General features: G+C 37.8%; 1 long non-coding RNA gene across 2 annotated transcripts in view; it reads left to right on the top strand.

Moving 5' to 3' along the window:
- LOC150102176 (uncharacterized) overlaps positions 1-17091 on the top strand; it is a 94586-nt gene that overhangs the window by 49851 nt on the left and 27644 nt on the right. The window contains exon 1 of one of the 2 annotated variants that reach the window (XR_016548948.1): positions 6089-6199. The exons of the other annotated variant lie outside the window; for it this stretch is intronic. This is a non-coding gene — a long non-coding RNA (uncharacterized LOC150102176). Of the gene's footprint in view, positions 1-6088; positions 6200-17091 lie in introns of those variants that run through there. 2 annotated transcript variants of the gene reach the window in all.

Below are 17091 nucleotides of genomic sequence, written 5' to 3'. Positions count from 1 at the left end.
ACAGTTATGTTACGATTTACGAATTCACTGATACCAATTTACATAATGGAAACAAACATTCACTTTTATATATTTACCAGTCAGCGATAGTTTCTATGGGAGAAAAGGATATTTTTGAAATCAGCACACAGTTAAAAATAACAGTGTCAAAGTAAAAAAAAAAATTTCTCTCCTCTCAAGGTAAAAAACCCATAGAGGAGCAAAGCGAAGGAAATTGAACTAAAAACCTGATCATTCAGCCTAACACAAAAAGGATCGACTATTAACTGCCTGGCGCAGTTTTCAATAGCTCACATTTTTCTATCAAATCCGAGAAATGTTTGCATTTTAATTCAAAAGTAGACGATCATCGTCTGAACCGTGTTAATAATCTTCATTCCGATTTCCTGTCTTTGCTGATATGGTCAATTTGAGAGGTTTACGCCCCTTTAACAAAGATGAATAACAAGTCTTACCCCTAATTGTTCCAAACAGTGTACGTTTCATTGGATTTGATTGAACTGATTACTTGATTTCTTATTTTGCTGGTAGAAAAGGCTTTTCCATCTGTACCTAGGGCGACTAAACCCATCTGGTAAAAAGGATAATTTTTTTTTTTTTTTTTTTTACTTAAAATGGGATTCGGAAACAGTTTTTATAAAAGGGCACGTTTCAATTCTTTCGACTTCTTCACTGAAAAGTTTGCGTCACTTGTTATTACTATTATTAGTACGTGACCCGCCCCCTCCCAATGGAGTGTAAGGACTCATCGCTAGGTGGGCACTTTACGCTACTTACGAAGCAGATGAACCAAATTTTGCCTGATGGATACTCATCAGTTATTAGTTACGCAGTCAAAAGCTAAACGCTTACCATCCTGTCACACACCGTGTTTAGCTGGCATTCGACAAGACAAATGCGACCCTGTTAAGCGCAAAAAGGCCAAACAACAAGTGAGGAAGAAACTACAGCGGGAAGTGGACCACCGATGACAGACGCTAAGCATACTTCATGCACCTTAGTCTAGGAAGAGGAAGAACAGCTAAATGGGGGATCGCCGATCTTATTGGAGGGAGGGGGGAGTAGAAGTAAAAGCAATCCCTGACCCAGGTCAAATCGGGAACGATGTTCTCCGCACAAACACTGCAAGCATGGGAAATACCGTTTCTGGCGGTTCCATTTTCTAATGTGCCGTATATTGACCTCTACGGCCTGCTTACGATTGAGATGGGAAAGGGAAGAGGCCGATGCTGTGTTTAACTTGATCCTCGTAAGCGTTTAACAGATAAGAGCGATTATCTCTGCACTTGCCGGGCGCAGTCACAATGAGGGTACGCATGTCGGATGCACCATGCCGGTGAGAGCGGGGTGTGGGGGGGGGGGAAGAACCTTCCGATGTTCCTGTTTTCTTTTAGTAATCCGTCTTGCGCTCATTATAGAATCCCCCGCACAGGTAACTCTCGTAGACAGACCGTCTACGGCTGGTCTGTGCGTGCCAAATCAAGATTTCACGTTTGGATAAGCGCGCGTACAAGTGTTAGCTAGTCGCTCTTTGCCGTTCGTGGTGAACGATCGGCGGTTCGCGTGAGTGCTCTACACCCTCGGGGAAAACGTAAACTCATCTTTTGTTTGATAAAATGAGAGATGCAAAACCGGGAGTATCACCGAGAATCCGAAAACAGATGGATGTGAAAAACAGAACTTCGCTCTTCTGTCGACAGGTGGCGCCAATCAGTGCACTTTTCTTTCGAACGAATTCTCCGATCCGATCACGCTTTGAACGCCCGATTTGGCAGCGAATAAGGAAACGTTAATCGAGTCCATTGCACCGAAGGCATCATTCGCGAGTGTTTTGGGTCAAATGTGTTTCAGACAAACAAGACACCTCAGCGGGTAACGATCTGATTGCTATTTGACGGCAACCTTCGCCCCCACGGCCGTCCTTGTTAAAAAAGTAGCGTAACGCGAAAGGAAACTCCTAACTTGGAAATGTCGACGCACTGCTGACCCTAATTCGGAAGAACGCAACACCTAAAGGTCGTAAAACTTTGACGAGATCACAGCTGTCACACGTATTCAAATGCCGATCGCTTTAATGGTAGTAATGAGCGCCCCTTAATTGCCGAACCCTGTTCGCTGGTCTACGTTTCTTGGAAGGTGGCTGGACGACGCCCAGCCTGTAGGCAAAAATGAACACCGCGCATTGTCCTTCAATACAGAGGCCAATAACTTGCACGCACGCACATCCACACTTGTATGGCCTTGTGCCACTTTGGTACTTCCCCGTATGTCTGTGTGTTTTGCAATGGGAACACTCAACAAGGAAGCAATGCGATTCCCTTCATCATTCTGTTTATCGGTTAGCACCCATTCACCGCCTGTGCTATTTTCTCAGAATTAACATCTTTTCACTGCGATAACGACAATACAGTATAACGGCCTTTTCTGACTTCTGTATCCTTTTAAAAATCGAAAATTCTATCCAGCTGTAACTTTCTGTTAGCAATAGCCCTTTCTGTTCTTCTCTCTCCACAATTTTATACGAAATCACTTATTATTTTTTTTAAATTCATAAATAAAGTTTGAAATTAATTATTTTTCAATATTATTTACACACTAACAAGCGCCTCCTAGCGGAAAGTAATAATGAAAGAAACGTACGTCACACTGTGACGTACTTTTCTCGTGGATGGCATCAACAATATAATGGAGGTCATTACACTGTAGCTTTGATAACGTTAAAACTTTAATAAAGATATGTAAAAACTAATTTTTTTTTCAGCGCTTTATAAATCTCATTTCCATTTCCTTTGCACGTGTAATGACCTCCATTCAAGGTAATGTCAATAAAATCACAATTTTTTAACCTCAGCCACAACGCAGGTGTGCTAATTAATAAATCATTTTATGTGCATATTTAGGCACATTTTTTTTTTTTAATTTTTACCTTGAAACGAATTCGCGAATGATGCGTTTTATTTTTATTATTGGAAACATCCGGAAACCGTGATGTGTGTGTGCGCGCGCGTGTATATGTGAGACTCGTTACGCTAATCATGTGCACTGAGTCACTTACACTTCATTATCTTCAACTGGTTCAAACCGGGAACTGCTCATTTCATTCTGACACATGGAAACCAGTCTGAACAGGGTTATGTGAACTTTGGCGTATTAGAGAAATCGATGGGATCATCGAGTGAGTAATAATAACAGGAAATTAAAACAAATAACAAAGCAGTTATATTGATTTGTTGTGGTTGAATAAATGTTATTTTTATGCACGCAACCCCCCCCCCCCCGTGTACAAACCGGTCGAAAGTATAAAAAAAAAATACTAATTGAAAAGAGGGTTGAAACTCCCTTGGGGGGAGGGGTCTTTTTAAGACAAAGTCCCATTATTTCATCAATCTAACGTTTTATTTTAAGTGGCTTTATCACTTTTGCATACTTCCCAGGGGTTTCCAACTTAACTGTGACTCTTACAGTCAACCTGAATGGCTACCATGGCAACCAGTGGCGTGAACCTACTACACGATTGTGTCACAGCCTTTGGCTTATTGTTGTTCTCTAAATATAGAAGTCACGCGTTTCACGGTAGATGAGACAACACTTGCGAAATAGTTCGCCTGTTTCTGTGGAAGGCGACTATTGCCACACGTCACTTTCGGCGAAGTCTGAACGGGGGGGGGGGGGAGCGCCCTAGGGGAAATGAGACATCTCCATACATCCTGTGCAATTCTCCTCTCAACCTCTTTTCGCGCAATACGCACCGATATGGGTCAAGGAAACTGTAAAAGAGCTCGGATATCGTATGGCGTACGTATCAGTAAGTAGCGAATAACAAAACAAAGTAGAAAGCAAATAAAAATCCGAAACGATGTTGAAAAACTTTCGATCAATTTTATGGCTTATTCGAGAAGTTGTAATGCATGCGCATAAACAGCACATCTTCTAGGTTAGTGTAACTCCCCCTATTGGCATCATCTGGAACTTTCTTTTCACAGCAGACTTCCTGAAAATTTCCGTCCGTAAACAATCTTTTATAAACAGTCTTTGCAGAGGAGAATTTGAACAAGCGCGCTCATAATATCCCAATATATATTCAGGTCAACGGTGGGGAGGAGCAAATAATAACAATGAAATCACTTTCACGAGAACTAATGCGACAGTTATTGGAAACTTACGACATGTGCTTCGTGCATGTTGTTCTTGCACCAGTCCCTTGTTCACGCGTCCCGGTAAAAATAGCCCTCTTTGGTTGACTCAGCTGCAAAATACTTTCTTTCTTGTGTCAAGGAAAATATCTCGTGGCAACAAGAGTCGGTTTAATTACTTCAAACAGGTCCATGGAAACATTTCCTACCGGGACTGAAACGGCTTTTGTATAATCTAGCTAAGGGACTCGAACATTATCCAATAAGTAATTACGTTCTTTTGAAAGACTTGGAATAAAATTTAAAATATATATAAAAATTTTAATAAATAAATATATTAAGCTTTTTTTCCCCCGCATTCATATCGAAGCCAGTGAATCAACTCGTGCGACATTTCTGTCACCTAATCTCATGAATACTTCAGTTGACGAACACTTTTACGAACAATAGTTGGCCACTGATTAAACGACAACGACCTACGTTAGACGTCGGCGTTTGTATTACTCCGAGAGGTCAAACACGTGTGCGATATCTGATTCTATGGCTGATCGCTCGTCCGCGAGTGTACGTTTTCACTATCGTGGCTGTTTTCCCGTACATAACTGGATGCGAGAGATTACGACGATTTTTAGGCCTCCACTTTGCGATGTAAAGATGCGTATTTACGTAGCTGGATCGCATATGCAGATTTATTCGTTACATAGATGGGGGATGGCTGCTAGGACATTTAAAAATAAAATAAAAAATAAATAAAAGGAATCCACTGAAATGATTCCTAACGAACTACAATTCAATCATTTTTTTAAAAATATATTTATCTCATACAAGAGGTCGACAAAATCTAAAAAATAGTATCTTGAGTCGAAGCTTGAACATTATTAGTTTTTCAAATGATTAATTTTTTATATATATTTTAAGTTAGTTTTAAATAAGCTTGACTGACTGATTTTCCCTTTTCAGTCGTTTCCGAATTTTGTAGGCGTTTTCCGTAACTTTGTCGGCATTGCCCACCTAGTATTCCTGGTGAGATTTTGACAGGGTAGTTCACCATTGCTTTCCTCAACTCTCCAATTTTATCCGGGCTCAGGACCAGCATATGGCTGGGACGTATTCATGACTGCAATCCGTGTTCGTTCACAGGGACGGTTTGTCTGTTATAGGGGACGAAAAAGCCGAGTTTCCGGTTTAAAAAAAAAAAAAGACACCTATCTCCCAAGGAGACCAGCTAACTCATCTTTTGTCGAAAGATGAGCAGAGAAAGATCCTCACATCACTGACGGAAATCGAACCCAGGTCCTTCCGACCAAAGGGCTTCGTCTATACCGACTGAGCCAATAACAGAACTTCGTAAAGCCACGGAAACAATAGAATTACCGAGCCGTGTGACTACTTAAAGTGAAAATTTACTTCGCGAAGTTGCTTTTTTTCAACGCAGTATTTTAAAAGGGCATTTAGCAGCACGCGCTGCACATTAAAATTCATTGCAATTATTAGTGTTTCCTCTGTCGTATCGAATGCATACCAACAGGCTCGTGCAGCTAATTGTCTGATTATTGTTCTTTCCTGTGTCTAACACTGCCCTAACAACTGGTTATCCCTGGAGAGAAAAAAAAAAAAAATTAATAAACAATAATAATAAAAACAGAATTCATTGAAACTAGGAACGTTTATTACAAACACTGACAAACTACGAAGGTCACACGCACGACAAAAATAAACGACTTTGTTGACATACTTGAAACTCGACTGGTAGCTTTTATATGCATGCTTCTCGCGAAGGGGGGTGCAGATATAGCATGCAAAACCGCGCTACAAAACAAGGTCAGATCCTATCTGACAAGCAAAAGAGGTAGGGAGGCTGGGGGGGGGGGGAGAAGCAACATACATGGTTTCTGTTTGAAACAGCGGGCCGTAGGCTTTTTGATATGCGGGCACTCTTTTAGTTTGATCGGCGTGCGGAAAGGTCGCCGAAGAAACAAAGTGAAGAAATTAAGGTCGCGAAGGGCAGGCTGCCTTGGAATGAAAAGGTTGAGTGATCGTAAATTGTCGGTTGACGTCGCAGAGAGGTAAGCGGGGAACGGCGAATGAGGGGGAGGGAGGGAGGAGATGTGGGTGGCATTGATTATGTAGCACAAACGAGGTGTTGTGGGTCGTACCGACAGCATTTCTGGTTGACAACATAAGGTCATTTCTATTAGTTTTGGAATGCGTTTTCTGCCGATGAATTGTGCGTTTCCACTTTCTTTTTGGGAACTTGATCACGTGACACCAAGTGCCTTCGCCAATGTTTGAATTTCGAAAGATGTAGCGGAAGTCCAAAGAGTGTAAAAAAAAGATGAAGAAATTTTGACTGGGTGGAAAATCTCGCACACAATCAGGGATGTGCTTGTGTTGGTGCATTTCGTAAAAGTTAGATAACGGTAAGCGAGCGGAACTATGAACTGGAATTGCCTCTAATCTTTGATTCAATGGGGGTTGGAGAGTTTTTACTACTTCCTGCAATAACCATTAATTAGTTACGTAATAGGAAGCAACCGAGATTACGTAGATTCAACGCTATGTCTGCCAATCGCTCGCGCTTTCACACACACAGACAGAAGAGTGGCAAAAAATGGGTCCCGATTATCATATGAGTTTAAGTTTTTGCTCTCTTAAAACAATATTATGCCGTACTTGTGGCCGCAAGCCTTTAAGGCTTACTTACGAGCAAGCCACATTAGGTATCGTAACCATAATTTTAGGATAAGCTGGTTAATCTTAGGCACATATATATACATATATATATATATATATATATTAGAGAATAAATTTTAAATGACTTTAAACCGAGATAAAATATTAAATTTTAATGATAATGATACAACTAGTTTCAGCCTTTTACAGCCTTCTTCAGGTATCCACTAAAGGTAGAACACAGTAATAAAAATTGAAGTTACAAAAAACGGAGAATTACAGGCAAAAAATGCAATTCATAATTGACACAAAAATGTATTTTTCAAGTCGTTCTATCTAACGCGCTGTTCTTTGTTGCATGCGTGCTTGCAGGTTCTCGTGAGCGCCAGTATTGAACAACTGCAGTATGGCTATCAGGGATGTTATAACGCAAATTGCTGTTTAAATGCTAGGATTAAGAAGGATTTCCCTATAATTCCACGATTTTCCTTTCAAACTCATCACTACAGCGAAAAATGTTTTCGGATTTATCCCAGCAAACTGAGTGACTCTGTAGATCGTCATGAGGGTTATTAGAGAAAAGAACATGACTGGATAGCGCAGATGCATGTGATCTTTCATAGGAGATGTCTGTCTTATGCTTCTCAATACGCGGTTCAACAGATTTGTTAGTCTGTCCAAAATAAGGAATATTACAGTCGCACCATAACTTGTAAACACCTGGATATTTCAGGTTATGATGAATAGGCTTCGGATGGCTTATAAGAGAACGGACTTTAGGGAGTGTAGTGAAAAACGTCCTGATGTTGTATTTTTTAAGGACTTTAGCCAATTTATTGGAGACTGAATTAATCTAAGGTATTGAGATGCTACCTTTAAAATCAAGTTTCCGTGGTACTCTGCCTAGGAGGATCCAGAAGAAATTTCTTAATTGTTTTTTCAGAATATCCATTTTGTTTAAAGATAAGAGAAAGTTTTTCAATTTCTTTTTGGAGTTCATCGTGTTCATTTAAAAGAGATCGTGCTCTGTGTCCTAAGGTAGAAATAGTTCCGAGCTTTTGTGGTGGAAAGTGACGAGATTGACAGTGCAGATATCTGTAAGTATGAGTTGGTTTTCGGTATATATAGAGATTTTAAATCTATCAGAGCATCGTGTAAGAATTACATCCAGGAAAGGAAGGCAGTTATTTCGTTCTAGTTCGGCAGTGAATTTTATATTAGGATGCTGGTTGTTAAGATGTTGAAGAAAATCCATGAGAGATGTGTGTCCGTGACTTCATATAATGAAAATGTCGTCAACATAACCTCTCCAAAATTTCGGCTTAAGTGAGAAGGACGATATGACTTTTGTTTCAGAATCTTCCAGGAAAATGTTTGCTAGAACCGGGGATAAAGGGTTGCCCATTGCTTGCTAGGCCTTGGTTTTGTTTGTAAATGCAGTCCCTATATCTGAAGGAGCCAGATTGAATACAATGCTTTAGTAAAGCAAATATCTTTTTAGACAATTTGTCTTTAAGTAATGTTAATACCTCCTCAGTAGGGACGTTAGTAAATAATGAGATAATGTCAAAACTTGCTATGATATCATTTTCGCTGATGGAAATATTTTTGATATGAGAAACGAAGTTTGTGGTGTTTTTGATGAACGATGAAGATTTATTGGAGAAACACTTGAGGTAATCATATTAGCATATATATATATATATATATTTATTTATTTTATTTTATTTTTTTTAAATACTTATGGTGACTTGTTTTGGTAAAATACTTATAAGCTCTGTATTACTTAACCTTGGTATTTCTAAGCCTGGCTCCCACTGATCAGAACTCAATAAAGGTCGAAACCGTTCTGGGTAGTGGCCTCTTGCCTTTAATGCATAGCATCATACATCTCCTCAAGGAGATGTGCTTTGCATTAAGGGTAAATATTAAGAATAGTGATCAGAGTTTATCCCACCCTTTACCACGAGTTGCCTAGACTTGTACTACTTTACGGGTCACCTAGACTTGCAATACATGCAGGCGCAAACTTGACTTATTTGTCTGTTTGCTTACTTGGGAAATGGAGTAAAAACCAGGTTTAAAATAGCTTGGCATCTTTAACATTTAACATATATATATATATGTGTGTGTAACTTGATAAAGTTTCGCAAGATTAAGGATTCGAACCCATATATTTCTAGCCAAGGGGCTTCGACGAAACCATCTCAGCTATGGAGGCTCTCTCTCTCGTTTGAAAGAATAACATGTGAACTTGCATTATCTTTGTTACGAGTTGTCTCGATATTATTACCCCACGGTGCACTGCTGTTTATTTTTTCATTATCTTGAGAGTCGCATTGATATTCGTTGGATGTAGTCAGGGTTTTCTCCATCCCATGGGGACGCGCTCTGTAGCTAGTGGGAGGCCAGAGAGAAGGTATTTAAAATAAAGAAAAAAAACACTGAAAGTTAACAGTCATAAAAAAGAAGGGGTTGAGTAAGCTAAGATCTATTAGACAGAGAGATAATTAAGTGTAAAAGTTAAAAAAAGTTACACACATGCAAATGATCTTTTGATTTTTTGTTTATATCACAGCTGTTATGAAGGTTTCCTTTCATTTTTTCCCCCTTTCTGATATTTTCGACCAATGAATGATTGTTAAGTTAGAAAACTAGCTTACTCTATCGCAATACATTTTGTAATTTTTCTAAATGTAAAAAAAGTAATACTATTATTCAAAAAATTTAAAAGATTCGCAGGCAGAAATATTTTGAATCCTTTTGAACGTCATTCTCCCCCGCCCCCCACACACACACCAAGGAAGTAAGCAGCGTTGCTTCATTAGTTTATGTCCATCGATGATCTAAAGACTTGTGATTGACGAACACGGCATACAAACTGTTCTCATCTTTTCTATTAGTGTGAAAGAAATAGAGCACGAGTTCTACGGTTAATTTTTTTTTTTTTTTCTCGTCGGCAACTAGAACGAATAATTTCTATCCAACGTCATTGAATTTACTACAAGTGTACGCAGGCCCTCTAAATACTCGTATTCTGAATTTATGTTCGAAAATTAGAATACTTTTAATAGGAGAAAAAAACATTTTTTCATATGTTATCTGAAATATGAATTATATATATTTAAAATATTTTTGAAAAAATAAAAACAAAATATTCCAGATAATTCGTGATGGATTGATTCGAGACAGAGCTCTATTTTTGGGTTAACTTACCGCTATTTATTTCATTTATTTAAAAGAAAAAAAGTGATCTGTTATTTTCCTTATTTGGCCATTGGTCGAGATCGTAAGACATTATGAAATGTGTCTAGATTCTTAAGTAAGCTTGGTGGTATCAAAGTTTCGCGATATCATTAAAGTGTTCTAGAAACCTCAAGAGAACTTTATCTGATCGAAACGCATAAGCTTTCAAAACTTATCTGAAGTGAAAGTGGACTTTAAGAAATTTGAGTAGATAAAGGATTTCCTGGTAGATGCAACTTCACAGATATGAACATCCGGGAACTAACTGCTCATCAGAATAGCACGCCACATGATAATAATAAAATATATAGAAAATTTTTTTTCACGATGTCACAGTTCATTATCGCATCGAGTATTTGCATGTATATCTTAAAACATTATTATTTCATTCTCTTTTCACTACAGGGATTCAATACGACGTAATGAGTATATTCATATTTTGATAAATTCACATAAAGAGCTTTTATTGGCCGAGTATAACGTTATGATATCTGCTGTCCAACCAACAGGCTGCGTCTGCATTGAAAGCTGTTTAAAATGGCAATCAACAATGGAGATATAAAACTCGTTTTTCTGCTAAAAAAATTCGGAAAAATTACAACAATGAGTATAAACTACGTGTTTATAAAATAAACATTAATCACTTTAATGACTTGCGAAATATTAAATCTTGAAATCTAATAATTATATTCAAATTCAGGGGAAAGTTATACAGGCTTATTACGTCATTTGTTTTGTTTGTTTGTTCGTTATCAGTTGGTTTAAAAATGGAAGGAAATGGACACAAGTTGACGGCATTTCCTTATCTCATAATAGACACTGCGTTTTGTGCGCGGTAGTACGTGAAATCAGTGAAAACCCAAAATATCATTTAGTACTGTATAAGGAAATGTTGCAACGCTTTAATAGTCGGAAAAGATTTCATGATTGGAAAAATTCAAATAAGTTTCGAAGTAGGGGAACTTCAGTTGACATTTGAAATGGATGAATCCGTTGATGCCTTGAAAGGTATCCGGGAAATATCTAGTATGAATAAGAAAGGTGGTCATAATTGGAATCGTATGGAAAATTCCCACCAAAAATAGTCACATTGCTGAAATGGACTCAGAGAGGACTTGGCAGGGATACAAAGTCCTTAATCTTAGTCTTTGAAAATTGTTGCCATTAAAACGCCACCGATCGAGTCGAGGAGAATGGATTAGCATCTTTAACACCAAAAGATGGATTCACGTTCAGCCACGTTTGAAAAACTGAGCCAGCAGTTCAGAGTTGATGGGCTGTGGGATCGCCAGCAATTACAGACTCACCCTTCCCATGACCTCGGTCGTTGACTGCCGGCCTTCGCTGCTTGCCGTAGTGGTTGGAGCGGTGTTCTTATTAAATTACCTCAGCAGACAACAATAAGCGCGGGGCAAGGACTGGGTGCTCTAGATTCCTGTTGAAGACAAGGGATAGTAAGAGGGAGGAGTGGGAGAGGTCATGTTTTGTTCGTCGTCACGACACCAAAGGGGGTACCAGGCTCCTACTGTTTCTAGTGGACTCCCCTTCCTTGGCGGAGTTACCGGGAGACGTCGTTTCTACAAAGAGTAAAAGGACTGCGTGCTCTGTAATTAGACAGTATTACAATATACACGTGCCATACCCATACGTTTTGTGTGGGGGTTGGGGTTCCTCATATCCAGTGCTGGGTCTCGAGATCTTAACGTGGAACAAATTACAAGGTTAATAACAACGTACACAACGGAGCCGGCTCCGCTTTAGCAACACCGCGTTAAGACTAAGTATTCTATTTGAGGGAGTTCTTGCACTGAAGGGAAGGTAGATTGCGGAGTTTAGAAGAAATTAAGTAACCAGTAACGGTAGTTGAAATATTGTTTCCCTGATTGCCGTAGACAACCACCAGTTTCCTGTATTCTCCTCCAAAAAAAAAAAAAAAAAAAAAAAAAAAAAATCTAGTTCCCTCCAGTTTAAAAAAATAATAAATAAAAACTAACCCTATCGTGAATGACACCAGAACAGAATAATACAAAATCTGTGAGAATTATTATACATGTCGGACATTATATTATGATTTCATGTGTAGTATAATACACCAGTAATATTAATAGGTCAGAACTATAAATATGATTTTATTATAGTTAATGAATTCAGTAAATGAACACGAAAATCACTTATTCAAAATTTTCGTTTGCCTAATTTCAGTTATTATTATTATTATCCAAGATACATTACTACATAAGCGACAAAGTACATCGCAGTGAAAAACAAAACTGTATTTCTGTTCGAAACTAGAGGTCTGCTCATCAAGATTTCAAAGTAGTCGAACAACTTTTACGTTAGGTATCTTGGCTACTTTCTCTTATGAAAGGGGTAAATATTAGCCTGCAATTTATAAGTTCTTTCTTCTTTAAATAGTTTTATTAACTAATTTTAGTTATGGTTACAATGTTTACTTAGCATAATATTAAACCAATCTTCTGTAAATATATCTATTTATTTAAATATATTTATTTATTTATTATTGATTTAAATTTATTTATATTTAAATTTAAAAGAACAAGAAAGATTTCACGTACTCTTTCGTCGGGCAATTTCTCCGACGACATAACTTTGCAGCACGAGCAATATGTTGTGCGGGTTAGCCACGACTGGGAAAAATAAAATAAAAATTAACAAATAAATAAAACTCGATACGCAGTGTGATCATGTTGTGAAATGTAACAAATTAATAAATTTAATAAAATATATTAATAAAATAAAAACGAAAATATGATAAACGAATTTTAATAAATCATCATTAAAATATAATTTGGTTTCGTATTTGACTTCTTTATTATGCGTGAAATTACAGTTGCGTGACGAATATAAAGTAAACGTAGGGAGGAAGGTTAGCGTGGAAAGTGAAAGAAGAAATTAGAATATGAAAGAATACTGGCGGAACAAGCCAAGCAAAATCATTCCTTTCCTCCAGCTATGTAGCCATTAAAAGAAACGGAAGAATGACCATAGTCGGTAGTAAAGTAAATACGCAGATATTATTAACTTGTGTTTGTGGTGTTGCAGGCTCCTGATTTTTTTTTTTTTTTTTTTTTTTTTTCATCCGAAGATAGGGGTTAGCCAGTCTCAAACGGGTTTGGGTGGACTTTTTTTTTCTCTCCTAAAATTCAGGTTTTTCATCTCGCTAAACAGACACAGTCAGAAGATCAAATGTAGTTAACATACGTTATACACTCGCCTCAGCGCCTTAGTTCATAATTCCAAACAACGCACAACAATAGGAGACGAAGAGTGACAGTCAGAAGACCACATGTGCTGGGGAGTCACATTTATTTAATTTAAATATTGAAAACAAGAAAGGATTGAGCTGTTTGCGGATGACAAAAAGTTGGAGATAACATTTACTAAATTCTTACTTGGTGAGAATTTAGATAGCCTGAAGTTAGATGGTTTGCAGAATTTGTCAGAGACGGAGGAGGTGGGGATATGATAGGAACATATAAGATGGCGAGGAGATAGGAGGGGAAAGAACCAGAGGCTGTTCGGTCAACAGAGAAGTGAGGGTGAGCTTAAGACCAGCAGTTGAGTGATTCAAACTGTCATCTCCCTGAAAGTTGTTGCTATTAGACACAGCAGTGTAAACCACTCATTACGATGTGTATAGGCATATTATATGTGAAGTGAGCCTGGTCTTCATAGAGATTCCAGAATAATCTTGGTTAATAATAATTTTTAATAATAATAATACTTTTTATTATCTCTCAAAATATATTTCCAAGTGTAAATGAATATCGTCGGTAACATATTCTTTTGCAAAGGTCACCACTAAAGTGCTGTATATTTATACAATTATATCATTTATATAATAATAATTTAAATAATTATATATAATCATAAACTAAAATAATCATTTAAATAATGGCACTTTTTCATGCATTCTATTTATATTATATAGATGTGTACATTCGCATACATTACTTATATTATTATATGGGTATCTCCATAGAGTCAGAAGACTCATCGTGGGAGACCCAAACTATCAAAACAATATCCATCATCTCTCTTCTTGAATTCATTTACAGATGAAGGGCTCACAACTAAGTCAGGCAAATGAATTCCACCCATTCACCACCCTCCAGGCAAAAAACCTTGTTCTCACACCCTTGTTCACCACACTCTTCTTTAATTTCCAGTGATGGCCTCTTGTTCTTCCATCACTATCACACAGCTGAAACATTTCCCCTGCATCAATCCTATAAAAATCTTTCAGTAATTTAAATGTTTCTATCATATCCCCCTCTTCTCCGCCTACCAACCAACCTCTGCAATCCACAAGCTCTTAATCTATCAATGTAGGGAGCATTTTTTACACCACTCACCAACTTAGTCACTCTCCTCTGAGCCCTCTCCACAACATCCTCATCTCCAAGGAATCCGAGTGACCAGACTTGAGCACACTAATTCAAATGTGGAAGTATCAACGTCTTATAAAGAGGAATAATAACCTCTTTATCTCTGGATGTTAGTGTGTTCCTAAATAACCAAGTAATCCTATGTGCAATCTTGGACACCTTAGCAATGTGTCCCCTGAACTTCATCTCCCTATCTACCAACACCCCTAAGTCCCTATCAATCTCTTGGAGTACTGTTCCATCAATGTAGTACACAGCTGGTAATCTTTTAATCCCAAAATGCATAACTTTACACTTTTCCACATTGAACTGACATCCATTACCTTTTGTCCATTTTGCCAGCTTATTTAAATCATCCTGCAAACTCTCAACATCAGCTTGATTTCTTATTGCGCTTCCCAACTTTGCATCATCAGCAAACAACTGAACATCTCCCTTCAAGCCATTTCCTATATCATTTATATACAAATTAAACAACAGAGCCCTGAGACACACCACATTGTACATATACTCGTATGTACAATGGAATTTTAAATTAAATTTTGATATTAAGTTTTTTACAAATCTTATTTCATACGCATTTACAAAACTGTAGTCGCAATAAATGAACGCATATATATATATATAGTGATCCAGCATGACGTGTAATCAGCTAGCATCCTGATTTGTATGAAGCATATCTGAGGATGACATTAGTGAGTTGTTGTTCATTGGTTTGTCATTGTGTTGAAAATAGATCTGATATACGTGGTATGCCTTTTGAAGTAACGAGTCAAAATTCGTATAAAAATAAAGAGCAACTAAGAAGATGAAACATTTATTTATTTTCAATCTGAAATCCCCTTAACTCAGTACAACGTTTCCATTTCGTACAAATTTTCAAAACACGTTTAAAGAGCTCAGTAGTCACAAATCTGGATGACCTTAACTGAGTCAGACTAACGTCCTTTGAATTTCGTTTTCAATTTTAGAGGGGGGGGGGAACACTCGTGCTCAATCCAGTGAATACCGGGGTTCAAGCACTGTTGCGGATTTGGAAACAAGAAACTGCTTCGCGTGTAACGTACAATGCTCATTGTCATACACTAACTGCTTCTTCGGTTCTGCTCTCTTCTCTCTCTCTCGAATCATGCTTAATTCACACGTTGCATGACCCAGAAATAATACCTACTTAACCGTTTGGCGCTTGGGAATAAATTCTTTATGAGCAACTCCATGAATGTCAAAAAAAAAAATAAATAAAATAAATAAAAAAAAATAATAATAATAATTAGCATTGACTCAAAACTCTGTAGTCGAACCTTTTGCTGTCTCAGCGATTGTCCTTCCATGCTTTGCTGTTTTGTTTCCTGCTTTCATTGGAAGCACCCTGATTCATTACCAGTAATTCTGTCTGAAATAATACGATCTTGGTCAACTACTTCGAAACGGTTCCATTTTTGACACGAGGCGCTAATCCCGTCTCACTCAAACAGCGTTTACATGAGAACCAGTGAAGCTTTTACAACGGGCATGTGCACGTTGGAAATAGCACATTCTAGCAATTACAATGATATTAGTGTTGTGTCCAATTCTATTTACAGTACGTCATTTAAAAAAAAAAAAAAAAAAAAAACCTGTTTCGTCATTTAAAAAAAAAAAGATACTGTATATACTACACCACACACTACTGCAATAGGGTGGAAACACAGATAACTCATCCCCACAATTATATTAATGTTGTTGAAAACATCATCAACAACACTAATAATAATAGATTAATCTTAAAAGTTGTCAAATTAAGAATATATTTACGAGACTGTAAGATCGTCTAACTGGTTTATATGTTTCTATCATCTTTCTTCTCTTTTTATTTCTCAAACTTTGTAGGCGTAACTTCTTTATTCTGTCTCCAAATACAGAGTTTCACAAGTGGATATGACTTTGTTTAGCCAGTGCTAGTCCTTTTCAGCTGTTTCCTCATCGTCATGGTGATCATATTTGAGCATCGTTGTTCGCAGTGCGATAACTTGTTTGTTCCTACAAGTTATTGTCCTCTCCAATAGTGCAGTTAGCTGATGTGATGCGTTACCTGACATAGTAGAGTAGCCTCTAAACTTTCACTTATTGGCCAGCCACCCCGCCCGAAGACAGAATCAAAATTAAGCTGACACTCGTTGACATCTTCCCATAGACTCAGTCTGTTCAAGTCAGTCTACAAGATCCTGTATCCATTCCTTCATTACACATTATTCTTTCTCTTACATTCAGCTCCTCCATACATCACTCTTTGCGACTGTAGGTAAGCCACTCCCCAGTCCATGTCAGAAGTCTATTTTGCAAATTCATCCCTTTGAGTTTGTATAATAAACTCATGTGGAATTTGTCAGATATATTGCGAAATCTAAAAGAATCATTGTGATATCCGTTCTCCTTATCTAACTCCGCTGTCACTCTGTTGTTAAACGTGAGTAGATTGGTACAGTACGACCGACCTTTGACATAACTATGCTGCCTTCTGTAAAAGAACAGTGTTATCCACTCGCCTCTGGATGCGATTTCGTTTCTAACCCCGTTAATAACTACTCCAGAGATAACGATCTATAATTGGTTTCATCGGTTCAAGCTCCCGCCCTTGTATAGTGAAATTC

This window comes from Typopeltis vanoorti, chromosome 10, assembly GCF_054136105.1.
Source record: "Typopeltis vanoorti isolate ZY-2024b chromosome 10, IOZ_Tvanoo_1.0, whole genome shotgun sequence".
Classification (NCBI taxonomy): Eukaryota; Metazoa; Arthropoda; class Arachnida; order Uropygi; family Thelyphonidae; genus Typopeltis; species Typopeltis vanoorti.
The sequence above is the reverse complement of the archived record's forward strand: the minus strand, read 5'-3'. Positions and strand labels throughout refer to the sequence as shown.